Consider the following 26,912-nt stretch of genomic DNA (forward strand, 5'->3'; position numbering starts at 1 on the left):
GTAAATCACTTTATTTTTCCAAGTGTTTATTCATGATATAACTTGTGCTATAAAATTTTTATGCAGAATGACGAAGTCTGAAAAACTTTAAAATGAATTTAGAACTTTTCAGAACTAGCATAACAGGTTTTAAAGATTTTGTTTTTCTAAGTTGAGTTAGGCTAGTAGCACAAGAACTCCTACGAAACAAGTTTTTTATTAGGATAAGAGACCCTTTGATGTCTAAGTTAGTAAATGCGTAAGAAAAAAAATAATGTATAGTAAAGAAAACGAGAACATAAAAGAGTGAATGTTATGATTATTGTGTGTGGTTTTGTATTGTTGTTTGTGTGGTTACTTTGTGACCTGAGGTATTTATACATCTCAGGTCACATGAAATTGCCTCGTGAAGTGTGAAGCTATAGATATACAGTGTCAAAGTAACCATGAAGAATAACTACCTTTACCATATAGACAACTTGTAAAACCGGTTATCCATGTAAGCGTCACACTATCAATTTGTGGACAAATAGGTGTTTTTATGGTATAAGGTAGGCATTATATTGATAATTTGTGAGAAAGGATAAACATCGTATAGATAATTTATGTGCATGCATTGATAGCTTGTGAAATGCAGAATCAAATGGGTGCCACATAGTATTGGTAGGTGGTTGTGGTGTGTAAGCATGTGCATGATTTTATATATTTTCTTTCTGTTTTTCTTCTCTCCTTCGATTCTTTGTATATTGTCTAATTAGGGCTAATTTGGGGATGAATTGAACAATTAGGGAATTAATTTGATTCTTCCTTCCATGCTTTTTGGTTAAGCTAATTTGGAGACTAAATTGAAGAGTTGTTGAAAAATTAAGGATTGAATTCAAGCGAAAGAGGAAAATCTGTTTGGCGAGCATATTATTGTTGCAACACTGATGAATGCTTTTCTTGGTGCCATTGGATTAATATCTATAAGCTCTTCCTTGAGGTGTGGTATGTGTCTTTGTTAGAGCCACGATGATGCTCCGATGAATTTTCCTTCCTTTCTCTTTTTTCTCTCTTCTTTTGATTTTTAGGTTGATCTATTCTCTTCCTTTCTTTTATCCTCGGCCCAAATAGCGCTCTCCTTCCTTTTTATTAGATGATTGAGCTTTTAGCCTAACTAGTCGACCGAACAACAATTGTTTGGTCTCTAGCCCAATAACTTAACTAGACAACAATTGGTCAATCATGTTTGTTTAGGCCTATGACCCAATAACTTAACCAAGCAATAGATGTTTGGTCTTGCTATATTAGCTGTGTCCCAATAACTTGACCAGACAACAACTCTTTGATTTGGCTAATTGATTGAACAACAACTAAAAGAGTTAATAAGTTTTTGACTCAAGTTTTATCTTAAGTGTACCAGGTCAAGGGCGACCTAAGTTTTTGACCAAGTCAATCGATCATCCATTTTTCTTAAACCCAAATCGATCCAAGCCTCGTGTTGGTCGGGTCTTAGGTCAACCCAATGGCTCGGTATGAGTTTTATAACTAGGGTTATTATATTATTATTAATTTCAACACTCGATAAAAATTTAAAGTAAAAAAATTAATATCTAATTATTTTTTTATGTAATTTTAACAATAAAACATATTAAGGATCAAATAAAAATTTTCTATATTTTATTCTAACTTGTCAATCATCAATAAAAAAAAATACAAAAATAGTTCTTATACATTATTATCAAACATAATTTTTTCTATGTATCTTGTTCTATCTTGTCTTTTTTGTTTTTATTATTTTCATCTCTTCCATCCCATGATAATAACTAAATTATACCTAAGCGATTTTAAAGGACAAGTTATTCTCTATCTATCCTATTTTTCTTTCTTAATTTACAATTTCAATATTATTGAGCTATCTCGATTGTCTTTAAAATAGAGCATGTACTAATTAATCACTTAGAATCGGATTCATATGATATTTTTTAAATTATGATTCTTAACTTTAAATCATAATTTAAAAATTATTTTATATAAATAATTTATGATAAAAATAAGTTAGAATGATTTTGACTTAAGAATATCTTTGGTAGAAATAACTCAAAGAAATTATTTTGAAAAATGAATGTAATATAAGTCTTAATTCATAAGTTAAAAGTTGAAATTTTGAACTTTTGAATATTGACTCGATTTTATAACAAGCTTTTGATTTAAGTCAAGTTAAACATAATTTAATTTAATTTAATCAAATTATTCTGCATGAGGATTGATAAGATCCCTTACAGTGAGTGCGATCATTCGTCTGTATTTTTTTTTTATTTTTTTTGTAAAGAAAAAGGTCATGGAATAAAATAGCTAGGTAGACTGAAAAGGGTGTTCGTCTTTGTAGAATCAAAATCAATTTTCAGTTAAGTGTCCACAAAATGCCTATCAGAATATATTGTGGGATTGTTTGTGCTTTTTCTGAATCTATTCTTTATTAACCTCTTAAGTTTATGTTTAGGGGCATCAAAACTATGACCCACTAATTAACAGGATAGGCACTAGCAGTTCCTCCCAGAAAAAAACTGAAAGGATTTTAACCTATAGCATATCATTTTCTTCAGGAAACCTCAGCTTTTCAAGTCACTAAAAAGAAGCTTGTGCTGTTCAATCATTAAGCCGTTTCACCGGGATTTCTGTGAACTTTCCCGGTTGATAAACTGGTTACTTGTGAGGCAAACATGAACCAGAAAAGCTCCATTAATCATTAAAATGTCAGAACATCAGCCATGATATAAGAAGGCAGGGAACTACAACAGTAATTAAAATCCCATAGAAAAGAAAACGTGCACAAATATTGTAATAAAGGTCACCAAAACATACATCAGGTGTTACACTGCTCAAACCCCTTCCCTCTTGACACAATTTATACCCTAACATACATCCTCATATCATAACCCAGTACAAGTAATTAATTACTTGACAGCAACAAGATTCAATCGGCATTTGATACTTTTGATGGCTTACCCATGTTTCTGTAACAACCACTAGCTTTGTTATTTTCTTGGGCATTAGAGGAAGGAGGAGTACCGCTGGGAGAGCTGAAAGCAGAGATAAAACAATCAAGCATCATGGTCTTCACCAACCTCTTCTCTTTTGGAAATACACTTCCATTCTTGGGCTTGAACCATGTTTCTATCTCGGTTCTGGCCATTTCCTCGCTTGGGTCATCTTTGTCTCTGTTCACTTCCATACCAACAGGCTCCATGTTCTGTATCTCTGCTTTGCTTCCTGAGCACACTCTCTCTGCTTCTTAGAAGAACTGTGTTTGTGCAAGTAGATGTCTATGTTCTGCTAACTACATGAGCCTCTAAGGTGTGTTGGGGCTTATATGCTAAGCTGTAAATGATGGCATCTTTTTTAATTCTCCTTGTTGTTGAAATTCCACCATGGGGAGAGATGCTTGCAAGAGAAGAATTGAATTAGTTTTATGACACGTTGATTTCTTATTTCCCTAATTTGCTGGTATCTTTATTTTGTTCCTTTTGCTAGTCAGGAGTGTTTTCTTTTATTGTAAATTATCGAAACTAAAGGTGAAAAAACATTATAGATTTTTTTTTTGTGCTAAGGAGATAAGGTGACATGGCAAGAGAAAAAATTAAAAGAAAAAATGGGTTATTAGGAATGCATCTAGGATTTGTTTTTTATATATTCCGTACCGTTAAAAATATTTCTATAAGACGATTCTAACTACACCTTGAAAAACTATTAAAAGAGATCGTAATTAACTCTGATAAAAAACTCTAATAAATTATGATCATGTTTGGTGATTTTTCAAGATGTAATTAGAATCATCTTGTCGAGATCTTTTTCACAGTACTAAGTATCTCGAAAACAAAACTTCAAAGTATTTCTTGTAAACCATTTTTTTTGGCTATTAGATTTTAAATTCATATCTTTATTATTGGATTTTTATAAAAGTTTGGATTGATTTTTATAGTGATTAATTAATTTAATTAAGAAATAGCTTTTGAAACAACCACTATTAAAAAATAGCGATAATGTATAACCACGGTTTCTAATAGCAAGTGCGTTTAAACTGTGGTTTTTTTTTTAAATATCTTTTTAAAATGTGTGATTTTTTAAAAACTTGTATTAAACTATGATAGAATTATAAAATAACTAAAGAGAAAGGGGATAAAAAAGAGAGAGAATTACAAAAGGCCTTGTGTGCCTAGGTGCGTTTCACACTGTCATTCGTTGTGAACAGACTTTTGACCACGACTGAATATATTTTGAAATTTTGACCCCCACAGTTCAGAATTCAGATCATAAAAGAAATTGTAAAATAATATTTAATGGAATAGCTGCTAACTAAATTCCAATCACAGGACTCTATCGTGGATAGATGATGATGATGAAGGGTCAAAAGCCATTCTGGAATTGATTACAATTCAAGGGAATTTATGATGGTCTCAATGAGTAGCAGTCCTTTGTAATGATGCTTAGAATAATTAAGCTGCAGGTGCTTGCTTGTGTACTGCCTTGATTTCTGGAATGTAATAAATCTGTGAATTTTTTCAAAAAATAACATAGTTTATAAAGAACTTTGGGAGAAAGATATACGTTGAAAAAAGAAAGCATTGTTTGAATATAACAGTCTTTATGAATATCATTTTTGCAAGCAATCATTATTCCTCTTAGGAGTTGTGTAGTAATGTTTCAAAATGTATGTGTTTTGTAAATTAATTAATTTAAATAAAATTCAATCTAGAATTTTATAAAAATATAATTGTTAAAAAATAAAATTCAAGATACATTAGTAAAGAAAAAGATTCAGAAGATAAGGTGATATGATATGAGAGATAAATGATGGAAAAAAAGAAAAAGAAAGAATGGGTCATTGGGAACACTGAGGCTCCGTTTTTTATGCACCCAGTACTATGAGAAAGATCTCAACGAGACGATTCTAACTACAGTTTGAAAGATCACCAAACGAGGTTATAATTAGCCCAGAACAAAACCCCTAACCAATTACGACCTCATTCGATGGTCTTCTATGATGTGATTAGAATCATATCGTCGAAATCTTTCTAACGGTACTGAGTGTATCAAAAACGGAGCACTGATGTGTCCCTAGTAACTCATTCTTTCTTCAATCTTTCTCTCTCATGCCACATCAGCTTATCTTCTCTCTGTTTTTTTCTTGGTCATTGGATCTTGAACATCATTTTTTGACCATTGAATCTTCATAAAATTTTGAATCGACTTTTGTACATGTTAAATAATTTGAATGAGATATGAATTTTGAAACAATTGTTATTCTCAATAGTGGTTGTGTTTAAATGATGTTATTTCTCTAATACTTTTTTACTTGTCTTATTTCCTAAAAAAATAATTATTAAATTGTGTTAGAATGGTAAAAGACCCTAGATTTGTTGAAAAATTGATTTCTAGTAGTATTTAACACTAGTAAACAATCAAGAGTTAGGTGAAAAAAATTAATGTTAAAAAAAATACCTAGGTGATGATAATATTTCTAGTAGTATTTAACACATGACATATGGTGATGTTGATATATTCGCACACAAAAAATTACGAAGGAAAAGAAATGGGGTCAATATTCAATGTCTCTTCTCACAACCTGTTTTGGAGTGTAGTAGAAATTGTGTTTGAAAGTGTTTTCCACTCAGAAATATATTAAAATAATATTTTTTAAAATTTATTCTTAAAATTAATACATCAAAACGATTCAAAAACACTAAAAAAATATAATCTTATAAATAAATAAATTTTAAGTAAACAATTTTATTGTCACACTGTCAATTGCCCCCTTAATTATTAGGGGGGGGGGGGAAGAGAAGATGCCCAATGTATATATCTCTCGCTCCTTCCGTTCTTCTTGGCGTAAACATCCTTGTGTATTTATGCATTATGTCCCGCTCTTTCTTGTTTATGATCATGGGCTCCTTTGTTACATGATATAAATTAATAATAAACTAAAAGGCATAAGCTTTTTACTGTTCAAATCCATAGTTAAAGGCTAATTTTAGCTTTTGGTGGATAAAGTATTATCCCTTAGGTCTAGAAGTATGATGGTATTTTTTATAAGACATATTGATCATTACTTGAAAGAAAGGAGCTAGACGATAATTATGTGGTTTATTTGACAATGATTACTTAATTGCTCTTAAAAGACAAAAAAAACTCACTTGGGTCAAGAGGCTTTTAAGTCTTTGACTTTATTTTTAAACAAGTAAGTTACTTTATTACTTTTGAAAATTAAAAACATTTGTCTTTGACTTGGGGGATCTTTTATCATTTACATGTGGTCATTTGGTGGTTATTAGGTGTCTTTATAGGTGGTAGGGTAATTTAATAAATAATAAAAAAAAGAATCGGATAAATAGTGTCAGCCGCTTTCGAACGACGCTTGTGGTATCGTCAGATGGCTAAAACTATGATTCCAATGTGACTTTCAAAACATCTCAGTGTCCTCTCCATATATCAACAATGCCTGTAGCATTATGGCTATTGGTGTGACACTTATGATCTTTTATTTTATTTTTTCTTTTACCCTCTTTCTTGCTTGATTTTCATGTTGTAATTAAAAAAATCAAATCAACTCCTAAAGATTGTTGTACTTAAGATTGCATCCCTATTCTCTTTATTACAATTTTTAAAATTTAGAATACTTTATGAAATTAATGGGTTATTTTAATTTCATCAATGTTCTCTTTGTTGTAATTTTTTAATTTAGAATAGCTTATTAAATTAAGAATTATTTTCAATTTCATTCATAATTGAAATTTTCATCTACAAGTTTGATTCCTATTCTTTTTTTTTTAATTTTAGATGGTTTTGGCAATTTGTTTTTTTTACAATTTCATCATTCTTTAGTTTTTTTCTTTCAAATTTAATTCTTTTTTTATTGTTGTATTTTTTTTTACCTTGCAAAATGTTTTTAGATTGATTTATGTATTATTATTATTATTATTTATTTTTTCCAACATTTAATTAGTTGGATGTTTAGCTTCTTAGTTGAGTTCGAGTCTAAATTTAATGGTTTGCGGGTTTAAAAGATTAACCCCGATTTACAAAATTGACACAGGTTTCTTTGTTTTTTTTTTTCCTTTTTTTAGCTTTTGTTTCCATCCTCCAGCATTTTGTTATTTTTTAATTCACTTTCTATGGTATTTTTTAGTCGTTTTGAAAATAACACGGGTTGCCTTGATTATTATTTTTCGTCTTTGTTGAATTTATCTTTTTTGAATGAATTTTGTCTAAAATTGAATTAAATTAATTAATTTCATCCTCCAACATTTAATTTTTTAGGTGTTGAGCTTCTAAATTGAGCCCGAGTCAATAATTTAACGGATTACAAATTTGAGAGTTTAACCCGGGATTACGGGTTTGATTGGTTTTTTTTTCTTTTTTAAGAATATATATATATATATATATATATATATATATCATCATTTAACATTCTTTTTTACTCTCTTTCTATAGGATTTATCTTTCTTTTTTAAATAACAAGGGTTGCTTTAAGTTTTTTTTTGGGTTTTTGTTAAATTTTGCTTCTTTAAAAGGAATTTTATTTTTTAATTAAATTAAATTTATTGTTTCATCCTCTAAATTTGATTTGTAATTATTTGTTTTTGGGAAATTGATATTCTTTGTTTTTTTTTTACCTTTTCGTTTTATAGCGTTATTCTGATATCATATCTCGAATTATGAATTTAATATGTTTATCATGTTTGACTCAGATTTTTTTTTATTTCTTTTTAATCTTTTTTTATCTCGAGCCAATAATCAAAATCTTAGATTTTTTTAAAAATAAAACAAATTTACATCCTCTTGATATCTTTTCTACAATAAAAAAAATAATTGGTCTGCAGCATAGCATAAGTCACCTATCTATCTAGTATTTATATATATAACAAAGAATTTCTTTTCTTTTGTAATTTTATTTATTTATTTATTCAGGCAATTAGTCTTTCACCTAGTCCTTAGGTCCTGGGAAACCTTCTTTCCGACGTCTTACTGGCTTATTATTTCACTTTGTAATTTTATCTATTTATTATAGAATAATGATTTAAACTTTTATATAAAGTAATTATTTTATCAAATCAAGAATTTCTTTAATACATATTAAATTTCTGATTTATAAGATTTTTAGGCTAGATTATTAAAATTAATCACGTGATTTGTATATTTTTATTTTTTATATTCAAATAGCATATTTTTATTTGCAAATTACATGATTAATTTTGATGTAACTTTAAGTTTTTATCCAAAAAATAGATTAGAAACTTAACATATTTAAAAATAAAATTAATTTAATTGAAAATATAAAAATATTAAAAAATTAAAAAATTAATCTGTTATGAAAAATAAAAATATATTAAGCCGTATTAACTTGTTTATCAATTCACTTTTTTAAGTCGGTGCGAAAAAATGGGTGGCGGTGGAATGTTGGTAGGAGGCCCTGAATTCTGGCAAAGTATTGAGATTCTGTCACATGACCCGAATTTGTTTGTTACTTCAACTTTATATGAGAAAGCCGTCAACGCCGTCGATATAGAGTTCTGTTAGCCTGTTAGTTTGAAACTAGGTTATGGGTTTGTACTGTGTTTTAAGTTAGGTTAATTTTTTTATAATAAAAAATTATTCAAGCATTCCAATAAATTTTTTAATTATAAATTTAAAATATAATGCATGTTGGATGATATTTTATAAAAATTATTGATACAGCGATATATTAGATAATTTTTTTTTCAAATATTGAGAAGCGGTATATTGGATGTACCTGGGTTAACCTGTTAAATTTGCAAACCATGTCATAAAATCATGATAACTGAATTAAAAAAAATCAAAATATATTATGAAGGTCAATTCCTAATCAACTCAATGTTGAAAAATAAAATTGAAAAAGATATATTATATTAAAAAATAGAAGAAAACAAATATCCAAGTCAACCTAAGTTAATTTATCAAACCCTTAATCTAGATCATAAAATTAAAAACCTCATAGAAAAAAGATTAAAAAAAAATATGAAGTTCTATTTCCAACAGATGATCCAATGTTAAAAGTAAAATTGAGAGTTAAAAAAAAACCTACATCCATGAGATCAAGATAACTCCACTTAGAGAAATAAAAAAAATTATAAAGTCTGATTTTCAAACAATCTAATATTAAAAAATCAAGTTAAAGACAAAAACTAGAAGAAGAAGAAGATTAAGTTGTTGGTGGGTGAAATTGAAAAAAAAATCAATTAAAAAAGAATCTAAAAAAATAAATAAGGTTGATTCAAGTCAACTTACAAAATCCGTGACATGAGTTATGAGATCGAGATAATCTCATAAAAAGCAAATAAAAAAAATTACAAAGCCATATTTAAAAAACATTAAATTAAAAACGGATCCAAAAAAATAAACAGAGTCAATCGGGTCAACTTGTTAAACTTATTTTTTTTTTGGATTTGAGGAAACCCCACCCCCAGGAAAGCGCACTTTATGGGCCCAGGTGAGTAAGTAAAACCCCGGCTGTCCCAGGCTCTTTCAAGAGATGCACGCCTTGACTCGAACTCGAGACCTGCTGTGCAGATTTCAAGCCCTTTGCCACCACGCTACGCCCCTTGGGGACGTCAACTTGTTAAACTTGTGACCTGAATCATAAGATTGAGATGACCCCACATAAAAGCAAATTAAAAAATAATTTTGAATCCCAATTTTCAACCAATTTAATGTTGAAATATGAAATAAAAAACGATTAAATAGCTTGAAAAAAATAACATCAAGATAAATTCATAGCAAGTATATCAAGAAAAATTACAAATCCCCACTTCTAACAACATCTCAAGGGGAGATGCTATTTTAAAGAGCTAAATTTATAAAATAGCATTTTGAATAGTATAAATAAGACTTTTTTTTACCATATACTTTAATGAGAAAATATCATTTGAAAAGCCAATTGTAATGGAGTAGGAGATATAAGTGTCTTATGTTTTTTTAATGAGTTTGATGCCTTTTTTTTTTCACATGACTACATTTAATTGATTTATTTTTTTGTTGGACCCACTTTGTTAGTTTTGATTTTTTTCAGGAGATATGTAGGAATAACATTTACGGAAGAGAAAATGCATTTTAACATTTTGTTTAGTATTTCCTTTGGAGCATATAAAATAAGCATGAAAGAGTTAAAATAATAATTTTTTAGTTTTTAGCTTTTTATTTAGCACACCCCTAGAGTTGCTCTAACAAATCGAATGTTAAAAGTTGAATTTAAAAGAAAAAAAATCAAATCTGTAAGGCTAGTATATAACATAATAGAAAGAAATAAAAAAAAATAAAGTACAATTTCTAAAACAATTTAATATTAAAAAAATTGAGGAAAAAAAAACATTGTTGTTGAGATATGAAATAAAAAAAAAAACTAAAAACAAAAACCCAAAATACTATTTCAATTAATAGGATTTTATTAATACACCTAATGTAATTTAACCACCCTCTTGTGTTTTATCTTTGAGAGCATCGCGTCACTATTATTTCTTTCTTTTCTTTTCTTTTCAAGGGTCATTATTGAATTATTTTGTAGCTGGGGAGTCGCGTTTTATTTCTTAATTTCCCAACCTTATTTTCTATCATGTATTAATAATTTGGTATAATTATATAAAAAAAAACCTTGATCATATTTACACTTCCTTTTAAGAATTTAATTTTAAATCATGTAATTTAATATATTTATAACAGTTTACATCATCAAGTTTACAAGTCAAAAAAGATTTAAAAGGAAATATCTAATTATTTACATAATTATTATTATATTTAATTTAATATTTAAATAGCTAACATGACAACTTTTCCATTCAAATAAAAATACCCTAACCACCAGCCACTTAACCCAAAAAATCTTTTATTGCTTCCTTGGAGTCCTATTACACTCATAAGTCCCTCTCTACTTCTTTCACCTCCATGCCTTTCCAACTCCAAATTTCCTTCTCTGCTCTTGTGATGCTCAAGTTTCCAGCAACAATCCTATTTTCACCATCATCAATCTTGTTGCTCCCAGACTCAATCAATGAATCACGTGGTTGATTCGTAACCTCTCTATAATGAACCCTTTTTTTTTATTATTATTATTATTGTCACTCACCTTCTCATGATAATAATAATAATAATAATTTAAACAGCATCTATTCTCATAATTCATTGAATTTGACTTGAAACCCCTTAGTTGATTCGAAACAGCTCGAAAATCACTAGAGGAAGATCTTTCAGAATTAGATCCATATTCACCGCGATGATGATAATGCTCACTCTCACCATCAATCATAACATTACAGTCCTGAAGAGTTAGGATTAGGATTACATTCCACTTCATCCCTAGTTTGTCGATCATCATGCAAAACTGTAAAACTAGGTTGGGGTTCGTGGACATGGTGATCGAATTCGGGTAAACACGTGGCAGTTGACGGTTATCTTCAAATTAATGAGAAATCCAAGGCAATTCAGTGAAGTGAGGAAGGTCTTGAGTGATTGTTGGTGGTGATAGTTATTGTGAATTTGGGGATGATTGGACTCTCCTATCATTGAATTTAGAATTTAATTTTTTTAATTGAAAATTTATCATTGAGTTAAATATACCATAATGATAATGCTGATAAACTGTCACTGAATCTTGTTATTGATATGAATGACCTATAGTCTTTTTATACGAAGCATTCATATGTGGTATGTCAATCTCATATTTTGTGCAAACAGATTGCACATTTACAAGAAGAAAATCAAATCCAACATCTCTTAAAGTTCGAAGCAATGCTTTAGTAGTTGATACAAGATCAATTGCATTTAAAATGTCAAGAGATTTTTGTTGCAAAGCTCGACAAATTAAATCAGTAATCCTCATTATGTTATGCATCAAATATAAGATGAATATAAATTCAAAAGATTTCATCACAATCAAACAACCACCAGCTTCTCTACATATAGAGTTAAAAGATCCTTCTTGAACCATACTTTCAAGCACAATAATAGTTGCACCATACATATCTATTAAACTGCAAATAGAATCAAAATGAGATCGAGAACCAGTGAGTAGTTCCACTTCGATATAAATTACCGATTTGATTAGCCCCTCTACCAGTCTCACGTTCTCCAGTAGCTACCATATGTTCAATTTCTATAGCCTGAACATCATGCAACTTTGTATGACGTTTGAGAGAAGTACTAATAAGATTGATAATGATTGTCAATTTTAAGAAAAATAACTAAATAAAAATCTCATTTCCCACTGCTGCAACTAACCAAATAGAAAAGTCAATTATGATATCGATTAAAATTTTATTATGATCCTCAACTATAACATCAATTTAAATGTCACGATTATAATATATGACATCATTTAAATATCTTGATTCTTAATAGTGATATGTAGAAGAAGCGTGTTATATCGCCATAAATTTTTTGAAATATATTATTCTACCTATATTTAAAAATAACTAAGCTAATTTTATAATTTATCCAAAAAGTAAATAATATAGTTGGTTTCATGTTTTTTAAAGTGTTTTTTTAATATATTAAAATAATATTTTTTATTTTTAAAATTTATTTTTGATAAATTACATCAAAATAATCTAAAAATATTTAAAAAATTAATTTTAAAATTTAAAGAAAATCCTGAACTTTCCTACGATAGTACCGTAAACCTTTTAAAAAGGGATTATAATAGAGTTTTGTCTTCTCCTTGTGCTTCCTCTGCGTCACTTTTCTTACTTAGCTAATGATGATGATAAACCCTTGGAAACAGCAACTTTGACAAAGACGAAAAACCCCATTAGAACTTGCTTCCTTATTCTTTTTTATTATTATTATTATTATCCTACCTGGCTACAGCTCAACGGAGCCTTGTGAAAGGCTCCGCCCTTGGTTAGGGTTATAGGAGAATTGGGGGTTTTACGGGGAGAATTGTGAAAATAATGACGGAGGATGAGGAGGTGTTTGTGGGTTGATTTTGTCGAGAAAATTGAGAGTTTTTTTGTGTTTGGCTGTGTAGAGCTTGTAATCCGTGAAATTGAAGATTTATTAAGAAAGATAGTGTGAGAAATGTTTATAAGTATTATTTAAGAAAATCTCACATTGCTCGAATTATCCGAACCAGTTCTAGTAATAAAATTTCAAAAAATATCAGAGAATGGGTAATTTGGAGAATTACTTGAAGTTTATTTTTGAGTGCTTAAGGTAAAACAAAAACAAAATCAGGTTACCTAAATTACATATATTTTTTAATTATATACCTGTTTATTTATAAATTTTTAAAACTAATGGACTTTCCTCAAATCTAATTTTGTATAGTCAAAAAGATTTTAAGACCTAATTTTATCTAGTTAATTGAACATTTTTTTTCAAAAAAAAAAAACAAATGGAGGTAATGGGTTCGATATTCGAGTAAAATACAAGTCAGAAAATCAAAAAATTATTTCATTTCAGGTAGAGAATTTGAAAAACAATCATTGAAGTGAAGATCACAGCCCCTTGAAGTAGCTGCTGCTAACTAGCTCTGCACTCTATTTTGATACTTACCTACTCCATTGCCAGCATGCCTTTTTTTTTCTTTTACCTTTTGCCTTTCATTTTCACTTTCAAGGCTTTTCCAAGTTTGGGCATTCAGAGTTAATTTCGACGTGGCTTATAATTGCCGTGAATCCGGCAGGATTTACCCAGTTGAGAAAGCGGTCACCCGCGATGAGCCTCCGGCTCTGGTAAGCCGGAGAAGCGTATCATAAACCATTGAAAAGGACAGCCACCATACATCAAAAGGCAAAGAAGTAAAGTAAACAATCAATAATCAAAACTACTTTGAAATCAAACTAATTAATTACAACTTTCCAATAAAAATAAACCATTCTGTTCTCCCTGTCCTGTTCCTTCCTCTGTCCAAACCCACTTCTCCTTAAGCCACGGTTATCATCACTGATTACAGAACAATTATTCTAAATAAACCTAAATCACAACAAAAGTAATACCAAGAACAAGAATAACAAGCTATACATCTGATATTTTAGGCTGGTGTGACTCTTGCGAGACAACAATAACTACCCCTGCTCTGTTCTTGGCGTTTAGAACAAGGAAGACAGCAGGAGCCACAAATTGCAGAGGCAATAGAGTCAAACATCATGCTTTTCACTAACCTCCTCTTCTTTGGAATCAAGCTATCGTTTCTGAGTTTAAAACAAGGGTCTTTCTTGGATTTGATCGCTTCCCCACTAGCTGGGCTGTTCTTCACTTCCATCTCTGCCTCTTCTTTTCCTTCTATTTTTCTCCTCCTTTTTTAATTCTGTTTTCTTCTGGCCGTGTCGTGGGCTTTTATAGTTTAAAGTTTTAAGACATGATAAAAAAAACACCCAATCAGAGGGCTGTTTTCTTTTAATTTGCCCCCTTTACTTTTTTCTTCTTGCTTCGCCTCTCTCTGTGTGTGTCTCTCTCTCTCTCTCTCTCTCTCTATATATATATATATATATATATATATATATATATATATAGACATAGAATTTATTTGTTTTTGTATTTTAAAAATATTTAAAAAAATTTTTAAAATATTTTTATTTTTTATTTATTTTAAATTTATTTTTTATATATTCTTCAAATAAAAAATAACTATTATTATAATATCAATCATTCCAAGCAACCACTCAGTGGTCGCAGTAGCACAAGTGTAGTGGGCAAATGGATTTTGTTTAAGGAAGTTTCCTTCCTATACACGGTTTTCTGGATATTTTGTTCTCCCTCTCTCTTGAAACCTTCAATAGCAGTGGTAGCTTCTTTTCCCATAATTAGCTTAAACATCTCCAGAAAATATCAAATTAGAGCGTTTCCCTGATGCCTTTTCTTGTTAATAGACATATTTTCCTACATGAAATTCCAGGAACATTCGCAACGACAGCGGGTGGCTGTGATTATGTGTAATTTTTTCTCCTTCTCTTATCAGCAACTGATGTCATTGTTTTGTTTTTTTTCCTGAATTATGAGAAACATTTGCTATGGCAGTGAGTCGGTCGAGGGAATCCAACATGAAATAAATCACATTTTTATTATTATTTTGCAATGCAATTATGTCAGAATAAGTTCTGCGGAAAAGTAGTGGAGGTGATTGCTTGTTTTTTGGATATATGAGGGTGACCAAGAGGCCCTGTATGTGTGTGGGTGAAGGATGTATTTAAGAAGTGGAGACATGGACGAGTTTCACTTTCCAATTTTACCACATTATTATTATTATTATTATATTCTAAAGCAACTAAAAGGTGGTAAAGCAATTCCTTTAGCAAAACTATTGTACCTCTAGACTAACATCCAGGAAAAAATCTTTTTTTTTAAAGCCAAAAAATATTGAACAATGATCTTTAACTTACACTTTTTATCTTTTCATTATGGTTTATTTTATTATTAACAAGTTGGATTAAGAGTAATTTAGTATTTTAGAAGATATAAAATATTATTTAATATTAAAAGTGGATGGCATATATTGTTTATATGGATGCATGTGGCTACAGTCGCACTCTTCAAACAGTGAGTGTGAAGTCGTTTGGTGGTCAAGTGTTGGTTTTCAAAACGGCATTTGAATCTTCACGGTGGCCCCTCCATCCTTAGGTAGCGTGTGTGACCAATGAATCTCTAATTTTGCACCGACGATCGTTTATTTTTTCTTCTTTTTTTCTCGATTTTCACATCTGACCCTACACATTTTCAAAAGCCCTTTAATTTTTTTTCTTTTAGATTTGATCTCTGGTTTTTTAATTATTATTTATTCCAAAATTCAAAAGCCCTTCAATAAAGGTTTTGAATCTAAGAATGATTTTAAGATGGTTTTTTAGAGTGATATATTTATGCTCTTTAAGAGTGGTATGTTTATAATAAAGAGGTATTTGTGTGATGACCTTTTTAAAATAAATATAATGACCATTGTAACCAATGATGAGAACAAAAATATGAATGCCTCTTCTTTTTATGTGCTTGGGTCTTGTTATGTATGGCATGTCATGTTAGGTCATGTGAATTATAATACATTGTAAAAGTTAATAAATCATGAATTATTATCAAGTATGATTTTTTTAGAAAAATCATAAGTGCAAAATTTATGTAGAATCAAAATTCACAAAACATGTTTTTCAAACAATTGAAAGAAACAATGAATCTCTAGACTCAATCCACTCAGATATTGGTGATTTAAAGTTTGTGCAAACTAAATATGGAAAAAAAAATTATATTACTTTTATAGATAATTGTACAAGGTATTGTTATACTTATTTGTCTAAGAGTAAAGATGAAGTTTTTGAAATGTTTATACATTACAAGAATGAAGTTGAAAATCAACTTAATAAAAAGATAAAGGTAATAAGAAGTGATAAAAGTGGAGAATACAAAACAATATTTGGTGAATTATATTCCTAAAATGATATTATCCAACAAACTATTACTCTTTATTCACCACGATAAAATAACATTGTGGATTGTAAGAACCAAACATTAAAAGAAATAATGAATGTCATGTTGATAAATTCAGGAGCACCTCAAACTTATGGGGAAGGCAATTCTAACTGTCAATTATATTCTTAATATAATACCCCATAAAAAGTTATAAAAGATATCATATGAATTGTGGAAAGGTAGAAGACCTCTTACAAATACCTAAAAGTGTGGGGGTGTCTTGTAAATGTAGCAATACTTGATTCTAAAATGGTTAAGATAGGACTTAAGACTGTGGATTATGTATTAATTGGATATACATATAAAGATACTTCTTTTATAATAATAATGTTTTTATCAATTCAGTAATTATATGAAAGGTTTGTATATACCTAAATTTAATATGTTTATGTTCAATATAAACTGTAATAAAATTAAAATACAGATTCGAATAAATATTAAGAAACTTTGATTGGATCAATGTGGTTAATATTTGACCAAATATTTCAAGGATTATCTAAAGAAGAATAAGATTCTCTACACCTTTTAGAACACTACATCCAAATGAAATATATTACCAATGCTAAAACATTGGATGTTTAGCCTGAATCTTAAGAAACAAAAAATCTTTATAAATTTGGTAGGACATATCATGCATCAATGAGATAAAAACCTCTCATGGAAGCTGTGAATGACATATTGCACATAATTAATGAGCCTGTCATTTACTTGGAAGTATATGATATTTATTACAATAAATGACTTGAAGCTATGGACTTCATATACTAACCAAGTTTGGAACTTGGTTGATCCATCTAAAGGGATAAAACCTAATAGATCTAAGCAAGTATTTAAGTGAAAGACTAATATGAAAGACAATGTATAAATATACAATACAAGCTTTAAGGAGTAGGAATATCTAATCTTGATGGTATAATTAACATATTTGATTTCATAAAAAAATATAGATAAACCTTATATATACAAAAAGTTAATAAGAGTGGTATTTTTTTCTAATATTATATGTAGATGACATATTATTGTTAAAAATGACATATCTTTACTTTAATCAGTAAAGTTTTGGTTGTCCAAGAGTCTCTTCATTAAAAAAAATAGGAGAAGCAACCTATATATTGGATATGAAGATCTATAGAGATAGATCTAAAAAGTTGCTTAGAATGTCTCAATCCATGCATATGGACTGGATACAAAATAACTTAGCATGAAAGAATCTAAGATATTTTATTTATTTTGCATGGAACACCTCCCTCCAAATACATATGTTTTAAGACACAGATTGAGAGAGATATGATGGAAATGGTATCCTATACTTGTCTATAAGATCCATCAATGGAAAAGATAAGCTAGAAGTTCAAAATTATTTGAATTAATATTTTTTCAGTAAATATTTTATTCTAAATGGTAGTAGCTCTGAGTTGGAAGAGTTTCAAACAAGAGAGCACAACTGATTCTACAACTAAATAAGAGTACACTACTATGTTTGAGGAAACAAAGAGGTTATTTGGATCAAAAAGTTCATCAATGAACTAGGTTGGTTCCTAGCATTATTGATATAGTTGCATTGTGTTGTGATAACAATAAAGACATTGCATAAAGCAAAGAACCAAGGTCTCATTAATTATCCAAACAGGTACTTAAAAAATTCCATTTGATTTGATAAATCAATGAAATGAAAGATGTAAAGATAAAATAAGTACCCACTAAAAAAAATCTAGGAGATCTTCTTACTAAGTCATTATATATACAGAAGCATTAATGCTACATGGAGCAATATGATATTAGATATATAAGCGGTTGACTTTAGTGTAAGTAGAAGATTGTTAGTTTAATATGCCTTATAGACAATCTATTGGTTACACGTGGTATTATTATATTCATATAAATACATATTTATTATTAATAAAGGCTTAATTTATCTTTAATATTTATTAATATTTAATTTATGAATCTAGAGTAGAGTTAAAGTCCAAGGGACAAAAATATTTTGCAAAGAAAATTATAAAGTTGTTATAATTATGAGATTCCTATTGCATCAAAACATTGTTTTAAAATGTTCCTGATCGATACTCTTTTAAATATTGGACATTTATTATAGTCGTAACGATTGATACATATTATGTTATTTCTTTTATAAAACAAAGTAGTTGTTCTCATAAGTTGAGGTTTAAGGTTTACCTAAAACTAATATGTAGGTGCTTGTCATATGACATGTACACTGAACTGACCCAAATGAGAATTTTATATGGAAAAATCACTTATGTCTATGAAAAGGCTCACGTGACAGTTGTGTAAGTGATTATTATACTTGAGATCATGAAGTTATCTTAATTTGGAGAATGTTATACTTTGATCTTATTACATGTTATCTTAATCGAGGTAATGAAGGGGCAAACATTGGGTATAATATAAAATATATGAAGGTACTTGAGTGATCAAAAAAGGATTCATCACCCTGAGTGAATTAGAGAAAATGTCTCATCTGTTCTCAAATAATATTGACTAAGAAACCCTTGGTCAAGGTGGAATGAGATTTGAAAAGAGTTTCAAATTTTATTCAAATGATCAATGACTATTATATAGAGAACAAACATGATTTAACATGACAAATATACTTCATGTTTTAATGTTAAATTATAACATTATTGATGAAAATATATTAATTACATTAAGAAATCGGTTACTAAAAGGTTAAGTCAAACTACTAATGACTTTTCTAATATTTTAGGGATCATGACAAGTTGCTAAACGATGCACCTGATCTTCAAATGTAAATTTATCAATTGTTAGACTGATAATAAATTAAATTATTTAATTATATTTAATTATAATTATAATTATAATTTATATTTGGGCTAATATATTAGAAACCTAATGGGTCACACACATTAAGAACCATTATTTAGAAATTATATTAAGATGATTTAATTAAGTATGACATGATTAAAAGGATTATATTTCTAAACCTAGAAAAATCAAGTAAGGACTTGATTAAGTTAATTTTTAAAATTGTCCTAAATTAATATATAAATATTATTCAGGGGGCAATTTGATATTTTACCAATTTATTGGGTTTTTCAAATTTCTCTATAAATAGTAAGTTATGCCTCTTATTTTTAAGTGGTTGTTTGTTAGACAAAAAAAAAACTCGTAAGTCACATAATAGAAAGTTAGCACTTTAGACATAACAATCCATCTTTCCTAAATGGGAATTTAGGAGATTTTTCACTAGTAGTTCGTATGGATTACCATTGGAGGTCGGACAATTAGATGGGTTATGATTTGTGACAACCAACATTTAAAGAATTATTCAAAGCCGAAAAAAATCAAATCTTCGGGTAATAAATCCCTAAACAACTCTAGATCTGTCTAACAGGATCCTAGGGACTCCCAAATTATTTTGTTTTATTGTTTTCATTGTGTGTTTGCTATTCGGGAAACCCAATAGTGGAAAGGTAAAAGACCTCTTATAAATACCTTAAAATGTGGGGGTGTCTTGTAAATGTAGCAATACTTGATCATAAAAAGATCAAGATAGGACTTAAGATTGTGGATTGTGTATTTATCGAATATGCATACAATAGTAGTGTATATCATTTTCTTGTACACAAGTTAAATATTGAAGATATTCATCTTAATATCATTATGGAATCAAGAAATACTATGTTCTTTGAGAATGTGTTTCTATGGAAGGAAGCACAAGAATGTTTATTGTTAAAAGTTTTAGATAACAAGAAAATGTGGACTATTTTGACATATATTCACTTGTGTTAAGAATAACTTTCTTAAATGGTGACCTTAAAGAGAAGGTTTACATTAAACAACCCGAGAGGTTTGTTGTCAATGGATAAGAAAAGAAAGTTCGTAAACTTGTCAAATTAATATATGGTTTGAAAAAAAACCTAAACAATGACATGAAAAGCTTGGCAAGGTTATGTTGTCAAATGAACTAAAAATCAACGAAGTTGACAAATGTCTTTATGTGAAAAACATTGATAAAGGTTATGTCATTGTATGTCTCTATATGGATAATACGCTAATTTTAAGCAGCAATGATTGCATGATCAAGTCTACTTAAAAATATTAACTAACAAATTTGACATAAAACAATTAGATATTGTAGATGTCATAGTATGAATACAAATTTCTAAGATATTTAATGGATTGATATTGTCCTAATCTTATTATGTTGAGAAAATTCTCGAGAAATTTTCTAAAGATGACAATAACACTGTGAAAATAATAATTGACATAAATGTACATATGTCCAATAATAGAGGTAAAATAAATAAATTAATTGAATTATTCTTGAATAATTGAAAGTCTAATGTATGTTATGAACTATATAAACCTAATATTGCTTACTCAGTTAGTAAACTGAGTAGATTTATAAGTAATCCAAGTATGAATCGTTGAAAGGCAATTAAAAAGGTGCACCTTGGGCTATAGGTTATACTATATTGGTTACCCAACAATACTAAAAAGGTATGGTAATGATAATTGAAAATCCAACACTAAGAATTTAAAATCTACAAATGGATATGTCTTCTCACTTAGTGAGGCAGCTGTGTTATGAAAATCCTTCAAACAAACGTGTATCACTAGGTCCAAGATGGAATTAGAGTTTATTGCTCTTGATAAAATTAAAAAGGAAGCCAAATGGATTCAGAATTTCTTAGAGGATATTCTATATTGGCTAAAATCAATGCCAACAATTTGTATCTATTACAATAGTTACTCAGCAATTAGAAAGGCACAAAGTAGTATGTATAATAAGAAGTTTAGACATATAAGTTGTAGACATAATAATGTTAAACACTTACTCTTGAATGGAATATTTCCATTGACTATGTAAAGTTAAAGGAAAATAATATAGATCCATTAACTAAAGGTTTATCGAGAGAGTTTGTGTATAATTCATTGATGTGAATGAACTTAAAGTCTTTAAAAAATAAAAAATATATAATGATGACAACCATACCTAGTTGATTAAAGATTCCAAGATATAGATTCAAATAGAAAACTAAGTCATATAGCATTCTCGATAGCACCAGAAAAATATTATTTCTTGTTTATTCCTATAATGAAATAAGTGTTAGTTGTAGAGTGATAAATGGTGAGCTGAGCTCTTAATGATTTTCATATCTTGATACACCAAGTGGAATATAGCAAAATACTCTTAATAAAATATCACTTAAATGAGTGAGAAGTGTGGTCGTTTATTTGAGAATTTCAATAACGTGGAATTCTGTAAAGCACTCATGAATCCAAGAATTGTTTAAGGCCAAATGAACATAACAGTAAGAACCAAAAGAAATATCTAGGTTGAGAACTATGTGATTACTATTATCTTAGTTTGCACAAAAAGCTAAATAGTTCACGACATCACCTTTACTATTTAGTCGAGTAAATCCGATAGTATTTCACTAAGGAATGTTCAAAGTCAAAAGCTACCTATCCTGATGTAGTAATATACTAAATTAGTATCTATCAACAAATCTTTGAGTCATTCTCAAACTAGTGAGATAATTTCCATTCATGTGGGGGATTATTGAAAATTTGTTTTAATTAAACAAATTATAGGTGAATGAAAAATTAATCTGAAAAAAACCCTTAGTTTTTCTAGATTTAATTCTTGATTTATGATGGCTAATTAAAAGTTGATAATGATGGAAATTAATTCTTATTAATTCTTCAACCTTTTAGCTTTTAAAATTCATTATATAAAGGAGTGGAGAAAGAGTTTCTAACTTAAATTTTTCATATTTAACATGCTCTTTCTTACCTCATTTTTTATGAGGGGAGAAGAAAGAGTTTCTAACTTGATTTTTTCATGGTTAACATATTATTTCTCACCTTATTTTTAGTGTTTTTCTTTTTTTTTTATATGCTTTGATTTTCCTCCAAAATCTAGAGTTTGGGTTCATTTTGTTGAGAGATATATGAGTTATATAATTTTTTTTGTTCAAAAATCTTATTTATAAGTGCATCTAAATTAAGATGGTGTTGTTGAAATCTTGAGAAGCATATTACAAATATATTAGTTGCATAAATAATGATCAATAAAGTCTCAAGAACAAAATGATTCATTTTTTCAATAAGCTTTAAACTACATTTTACCTTCATTTTTTTAATTTAAGCATAATTATTTTTATTATTAGCATGTATAGTATTATATATATATATATATATATATATATATATCAATTCCAAATTTAAAAATATAATTAGTATACATACTAATATTATTATTATATTATTATTTTTTAAAAAAAAAATATTTATTATTAGTTATATTGCTTATAATTTTAACTTGTATTAACTATAAATTTTACAAAATATGGTTTTATACCGGTAAACAAATTCTATAAAACAAATTCTAGGAGTTGAGCAGTCCAGAAATGGAAGCATGAGAATGGAAGTCTTGCAAGGGTTTGGGAGGAGACATCGCTTTTTGCAGATTTAAGAAGAGGAGAGCGGCAGTTTTGTGAGGAAGAAGAAGAGGAAATGAGGGTTTATATATGGTGAAATACCGCAGGTCGTAGCTGGAAGCGGCCTTTGGCAGCCATATAAAAAATACCCGAACCTCCCTTTTCATCAACAAGACACGCCACCGGTGGCAAGCAAGTGGGTTCCTCGAGTCGTTTCAAGCCCAAGGCAACCAGCTAGCTGAGATATTTCCGTCCCTCAATCTTTTTTTCTTTTCTTTTTTTAAGTGCAAAATTTGGTTCATTATTGAAACACCATGATATGTGCGGAACTTGTGCTATTATTGAATTTATTTATTTTTTTGTGATTGTTTCAGCTTTTGTGTTTCTAAAGATATGAAATTTGTGGTTTTTTGGACACTTTGGGTAAGAAGCATATGTGGTTTTTTGATATATTTGCCTACTTTACTACTTGGAATGGCAGTGAGGAGTCTCAGTGATTTGCTCGATCATAATAGTAAGGTTTAGCTGTTTTACTTGGTGTTAATCTATAAGTTTTTTCCAACTCTTGCCATTGCAGTGATTATGTCGATAATGCTAAGTTAATGTATTTCCTCGTGTTTATTTCTGTTGATGGCACCTGTTTCTGTATGGGCGTGTATTTTCTTGCGTCTGTTTCAGTGGATTGCTTTGGCAAATTGAAGAAGAGTTTCTAATTGTACAAGAGGCTCGAGTCTTTTCTTTGTTTTGCTTAAGTACATGATGGTGGTGGCATTTTATGTATGAGCTATCTCTTTGAATGATGGAAAATACCGTGTAGCACTTGGGAAGTGGAAGGCTGCTCTTAATTTGATGCCTGAAAATGCAGTCTTACATGAACAGAAGGCACAAGTTTTGATTGGAATTGGAGATTGCATGGAATGGCATTGAAGGCAGCAACTCGTGACATTGTTTATTACAATTTTCTGAGTGTATATACTGGTGAGAGCTTTAATTTAATTTGGACTTTATTTGACAGGGGCAACTGAGTTGGAACCTTCATGGGCTGAGATATGACGATGCTATACTCTTATGGTACATCTGACAAATAACCAATTCAATGTAATAGTTTAAGTAACTTATAATCATTTGATCATTAAATCTTTTATTCCATGTTAAATAAACTAATTCAATATCTAATAACTTAAATTATAAGGTAATATCTCAAGACACGATTTATATTATTCTCTAACGACATTTAATTTTCCTTTTGTATCTCTTTCGATGAATTTGCTGGTTGAATATTTCACTGCTCTGGTATATTTCCCCTGGATTAGCTTTCATGGGAATTTTATGCTTTAGACTCAATTTTTTGACAGTTGCCACCTCCTGTTCTGAGCTTTTTCTTTCTCCTAGAAAAGTTTCCTCTATCTGCCTTTTTTTCTTGTACCGTACAAGTAATTTTTGTTTTCCTTTCGCTCATAAACCTAGGGCATCCTTTGCTGCATCGAAGTTTGTTAAAATGCAGTCACATGTAGTGTGGTAAGATGGAGTTCATAAGAGCTATATGTACTGCATAACTTACTTAGGATAATTCTTAGTGCAATTCTAGTGAAGTCTAAGAAACTATTTACTCAAACTATGCTAAATTTATTCTCTTGTTTCTTTTGCTTGTGGTCTTCTCAGGCATGGATCACCCTTGACAGGGCACAGTTGAACTTTGGGGAGCCTGACAGTGCAACTGAGAACTTCCTTAGAGCAATAGCCATAAAGGTACATTCTTGTATTTCGGTAGCTTGACCTTTCTGGATCATTTTGTTTGTGAACTTTCATATAAAATAGATTCATGGGACACCACCTGTCATCAAATGGTGAAAACAAGAAAGTTTCCTATCTAAAGATTGTTGCGAGTCATATCAGGACTTAGATTAAGATTACTGTAATTTGACTTTGCTTATATCTTCCTGGCAATTTGCTTGAGTCGAAAACGATCTCAACTTTAAATGTTGGAGCTTGAGTGAGTCCTTATTTTTCCTTTCATCCCCTTTATTGAATTGTATGGCAAATTCGTCTTCTCAGTCTTTCCAAGAAAAAGAAACATAATGTTGCTCCAACATCAAAAGTATCTGTGGCCATCTTTTACTTCCTTCACTTGGGCTGCCGGGAGAGTGATTCAGTCCTAGTCTAGTACTATCATGACAGGTGGTATTCCTATTGACGTGCTTAGCTTCTAGTTCCATTTTTGTGTTTGTATAATGTATTTTTTGCTCAATTTCCCCGAATGCTCCATCTGCAGCCAGATGATTCTAAGGAGGCTCAAGATGACAGGCACAGTGCATCACTGCTTGTAAAAAGGTGAAAGCAGCGTCATTCATCAGGCTTGAGCACTAAAGAGAACGGTTATGTGGAGTGTGACAAGACTGAGAGCTCCTGAATAGATAAGAAAGTAGCATCAAAGCAAGAGTTTCACACTCATGTACCTTGTCATGAGGTAGACCTTTTAAATAGTAGGCTACTGCTTTAACAAATTCATGGATATAAAGAAAATTCTGAATGGTAAAATAATCATATGGGTCGGTTGGGTACGATGTGACCTCAATCAGACACGAGAAATGAAGAGTTCAATTCAAAGAATTTGGCTATTTTTTGCTACAACTAGACTTGTATTAAGAGAGGGAGAGATCAGAATGCGCGAGGTTTGACGTGATTCAATGGTCTGTCAGGTACCACTTTAATGATGCTATACTTGAAAGGGGCGTTCCATTCAACAGAGCTTATGGAATGACAGCTTTCCAGTATCCGGGCACTGACCAAAGGTTCAATAGGCTATTCAATCAAGCGATGCCAAACCACACTCCCTTCATCATGAAGAGATATTTACGAAGGGTTCGATGGGCTCGAGGTGTTAGTTGGGAATTGGAGATACTCTCAACATTATCACTTCCAAGTATCCTCACATTGAGGGCATAAATTATGATATGCCCCATGTATTAGCAGATGCACCTTCGTATCCAGGTACCATTGCCTTCTTTTGTTTTAATAGCACTGTACAAGTAAGGCTCTATCCCAGTTGTATTTTGATGCAATTTGCTCTATAAAGTATGGGGCCAAACAACTAGGTGGTCCTATTTTGCCTTCTGTTTTCTCCTTGCCTTCCTGTTTCTGAAATGGACAGCTTTAACTTCCTATAAGACGTTATGTTGTAGGCGTGGAGGTTTGTTAGTGTGCCAAATGGAGATGCTGTTTTCATGAAGATAAAGCCTCTCTGGGTTATCATCTCCATTTACCTATCTACGTGTTCTGAGATTGAAGTTTGTCAAGATGTGAGTGAAAGGAAATTTAGTGAAATCTGACTACCCTGAACTTCATAGGAAATAATTCATAGCAACCCCCAAGATGTAGACTTTGGTTTACAAAATATCTATTTTACATAAGATCTTCGTGTTTGATTCTTTTATTTGTTGATTTACCAATGTACCTTGCAGTGGACACTTCATGATTGGAGCGATGAGCATTGCCTGAAACTACTCAAGAACTGTTGGGAAGCTCTTCCAAGTAATGGTAAGGTGATATTCGTGGAATCGCTTCTTCCTGTTGCACCAGAGAATATTGCTTCTTCACACGTTGTCTTTGAACAAGATCTGTGCATGTTGGCTCGAAATCCTGGTGGTATGGAGTTCGAAGCCTTAGCAAAGAAATCTGGTTTTTCAGGCTGTGAAGTCATATGTTGTGCTTACAACAGCTGGGTAATGGAGTTTCAAAAAGACAGCACTGCCATAAATTAACTTCTGCAATTTCCTCTTTTTTGCCCTACAATTGCTCTTGCTCCTGGTGGCTTAAGTCACACATGCTCTGCTCATAGAACAGGGAGTCGAATAATTGTATCATGTAACAATGAACGCTAACTTAAACTTCGTTGTTTGGCTTCAACTAGGACTGCGTGTCGATTGTTAAAAAAACCCATTGCTATTTAATGATAGAACCATTGTCTTAAATGTGGTATTTTACCCACTAGAAGCAAAGAAAAGGCCTGGCAAGGAAACATCACCTGGGGATGAGATAAACATCAATGCTCACCAGAGAAGA

The 26,912-nt window shown here is 30.2% G+C and overlaps 1 pseudogene; it reads left to right on the top strand.

The window, feature by feature from the left end:
* Positions 1 to 8,397: 8,397 nt before the first annotated feature.
* LOC133694322 (uncharacterized) lies at positions 8,398 to 26,821 on the top strand (annotated as a pseudogene).
* Positions 26,822 to 26,912: the final 91 nt, after the last annotated feature.

This window comes from Populus nigra, chromosome 5 (genome assembly GCF_951802175.1).
Source record: "Populus nigra chromosome 5, ddPopNigr1.1, whole genome shotgun sequence".
NCBI classification, from domain to species: domain Eukaryota; kingdom Viridiplantae; phylum Streptophyta; class Magnoliopsida; order Malpighiales; family Salicaceae; genus Populus; species Populus nigra.